The sequence below is a fragment of the Triticum aestivum genome, chromosome 2B (assembly GCF_018294505.1).
Source record: "Triticum aestivum cultivar Chinese Spring chromosome 2B, IWGSC CS RefSeq v2.1, whole genome shotgun sequence".
In the NCBI taxonomy this organism is placed as follows: domain Eukaryota; kingdom Viridiplantae; phylum Streptophyta; class Magnoliopsida; order Poales; family Poaceae; genus Triticum; species Triticum aestivum.
Window position 1 is genome coordinate 62,830,024 of NC_057798.1, and position 3,525 is coordinate 62,833,548.

Below are 3,525 nucleotides of genomic sequence, written 5' to 3' on the forward strand. Positions count from 1 at the left end.
TTACTCGGTAGAATCTAGGCAACACTGGTACACCGGAGTACGATAAACCTATTTTTCACTCTTCCGTTTTGCCTAGCAGAGAAGGTGTATGCTGTTGTGGAGCAGCAAAGTGAAGTAATAAACCTGCAAATGTTGAATTCCCAGGAGTGTGCTTGCTTGTGCACACCACCTGTCTGTTGCTTTGGTATTTAAAACTTCTTACTCTATAGGTTCCTCACTTCATGTGGTATGATGGTGTTTACCCGTTTGTTTACGGAGTCCAAAACTCCTTGCCAAAGAGCCAGGTCAATCTGTGTCCTGACAGATACAGTGACAAACTACACCATGAATAAGGTGTTTCGGTCTTCAGCATCTCTGATATCTGGATCTAGAAAACTTGCATGAATCTGTGGGAAGTTCCAGCGTGCTATTATCATTTTTTTGAAAGCTTTGTACAATTCTATCATAAGGCCTTTTCGCTTTACTCATGGCCACATTTCTTCCTGGTATATGCAGGCCGGGAATTAAGAACTTTAAACACACAAGGAAGCACAAGTAAAAAAAACACTATCAATAGCTATCAGGAAAAATACTATCAAGGCAGCACAACTAAAAACACTAAAATTTTCCATTTGTACACGAAATGCATAGTCTAAAAAATGAATGCAGGACCATTAGCTCATTGTCAAATCCACTGCATTTTCCAATGACGAGGAATGCATGATCTGAAAATATTGCAGGATCGTCTATGAAGCGCACTAGAAATAACATCTCAGATATGAATGTCAAAAGAGCGGCACTGCACCAACCTACAAAATTGTTCAGCCTTTAGGCACAACACTCTCAGCAGTTCTGAATCCAGAACGGAGCAAGTTCAGCTACCAGAAGAAACAGAGATAGTTTTTGAACATATATCTTTCTATCAATATAGGCAAAAGTAAGTGTCCAGTTCTGCTGTCGTCGAGGCGGCGAAACTTGTGGACAGGTGTAGTTTCAGAGCTCCCGCTATGATCTTTCTCTACTCCGCGTCAACATCCGGGTGTCGCAGCTCATTGTAGGCTGAATTAGCAGAAATTATGAGCCAATTAGGTGGAAGACGAAAAATTAATAACAAGGTGAAGAAGAACAAAACCTGAGACAATATAATGTACAAGGAACTAAAGATTTTATGCACTATTGTAAGATCCTACCTGAATTTATTCACAGGTTAGGAAATTAGTATCTTCTCTGCAAAGGCGAAATGAGATGAGTGAACTTGATTTGGCTTTTTAGCTTCCATAATTTCTACTTGCGTCAGATGTTATGAAATGGGCCAACTGAATTATCCAAATCAAGAACAGAAATGTGTAACTAGCTTCAAACAATCTTTTCCCATGCGTACACAGACTGATAGATCCACATGGCACCTACCAGTTTCATCCAACTACTTTTATCTTTCTACAGGACAACAACAGTTTCGGACAGAAATGTGCATTGTTCATAACACATTCAAGAACAACAGTACATTTCTATACAAACAAGGTCAGCAGGAAAGCAGATGAACAATTTAAATCTCAGAGTCTCTCAGCAGGAAAGCAGATGAACAATTTAAATCTCAGAGTCTCTCAGCAGGAAAGCAGATGAACAATTCAAGCAATATAATGTACAAAATAAAAAGAATAACAGGACCAAGATTGCAGCTCGTGTACAAAACCTGAACTGAATACAGCTCAGGTGCAGAAACAAAAGATTGTTGGAACCTGAATTTCGTGAGTAAAATGCGCTAAATCAAACGGTTATCACCATCTTCTCTGTTAAGGCTGAAAGAAGGTGAATCAACTAATTTGGGGTTTCAATATCAGATCATCTACAAAATTTCAACAGTTGAAGGCACCTAACAGTTTCAGACTTCAACAGATTCAGTTAACTGTTTTTCAGACTAGAACAATTTCAGTAATCTGTTTGCCAGGTTGTAACAGCTTCAGTAAGACAAGTAGACTAACACCCAAAAACATCATCGATCTGCACCAAAGTCTGAAGAAAATTCAATCAAAGACCATCGATTTTCAGTTCTTGTCACCATTAGGAGAGAGGCTCTCACCAGGGGTGTCGGCCAGGAAGACGACAATCTCGAGGTCTCGCCGTAGCCGCCGTCGGACAGGTCGACGACGAGCGGGGTCAGCCTCCCGTAGCGGCCCGCTCGGACGCACATGGCGATGTTCGGGTAGTACACGCCGGCGCCGACGAGGAACCCCAGGTCGTCCCTCAGGCGAAACGCTGACCTCCCCCTGAACCAGAACTGCTGCCAGCCGTCGGCCTCGGGGTCCTCGGGGTAGTGCCCGTCGTCGACCGCCCGCACGAACCGGATCAGCCGTCCCGGCTCCAGGTAGACCCCGAGGAGGTACCCGTATGGGGGATTCTGCAGTCGAATCGGGAGATCAAGAACTGCTCGAGAATTCGCTCAATCGACGAAAGCAATTCAAGAATAGGTATTAAGAAGCCGGTCGGTCATGGCGAACTCACCAGAGGCGGGGCAGGAAGGGCAAGCATGTCCTCTCTGGCGGGGATGGGCTCGACGACCCAGTACATCATGGTGCTGACGCTGTTGTCGACGCTGACGCCGGCGTTCCAGCGGAGGTACCTGCCGTTGGCGCGGAGGAAGCGGCCGCCGACGTTGCGGAGCAGGACGACGTCATCCGCGAAGCCCGACTCCACGGCCTGCCACATGATGGCCTCCACCCTCGGCTGGTCGTAGTCGCGCAGCTCCGCGCGCAGGCCGAGGTGGCCGAGCCTCGCCGGCGTGGCCGTGGCGGCGAGGTAGCGGCCGTAGGCGGTGCTGTGGAGGAGCAGGTACGGGCCGTTGTCGCCGTGGTAGATGTGCACCGCCCACGCCGCATTCATGGAGGCGTGCGCTCGTGGAGCGTGACGCGACGCCCACCCCGTTGTCGGCGGCGTGGAGGTAGGTGCGCGGCACGCGGCTCCGCAGCCGCACGTGGTGCCCTTCCTGGAAGCGGTCCATCGTCGCCGGCGCTAGGCGGTGGGCTGCTTCGCGGTGGAGGGAGGGCGAGGGTTTGTCGGGGACTCCGGCGAGGAAAGCTGTTGGTTGGGGCGGTTACGCTGGGCGCCAAGCCGGAGGTATTTCAAGGTGCCGCCGTCCCGGCCTTTGGGTACGAGGTGGGCCCAGCCCACACTATTGAGCTCCGCCTTTATCTCTCTGTTCCCGCGAGTCCCATGGAAGTGTTCTGAAAATAAAAAACGAGTCTCATGTAAGTTCTCAAAAAAAAAAAAAACCCGAATCCCATGCAAAAAAGTAGCGGGGTAGAGAGCCAGTGTCTCAGATTTATGTATCTTTTCAATTTAATGTTCTTTGCTCAGTTAATCATAAAGTCATGCCGTGCATGGGCTTACCTATTCCACCTACATATTGATTGCTCGGTGTCACTTTCGGTGGTCGCCTTTAGCTAAGATAATATGTCGAACAGGATGTGGATATACATGTTGAGTGTGTTTTTATTCTAGAATGGTGTCTAGTTGACATTATCATGACGTGGACCCATGGAGGCGGTT

General features: G+C 48.1%; 1 pseudogene; it reads right to left on the reverse strand.

Moving 5' to 3' along the window:
• Nucleotides 1–787: 787 nt before the first annotated feature.
• On the reverse strand, nucleotides 788–3,118 carry LOC123040451 (uncharacterized; annotated as a pseudogene).
• Between the last annotated feature and the right edge of the window lie 407 nt (nucleotides 3,119–3,525).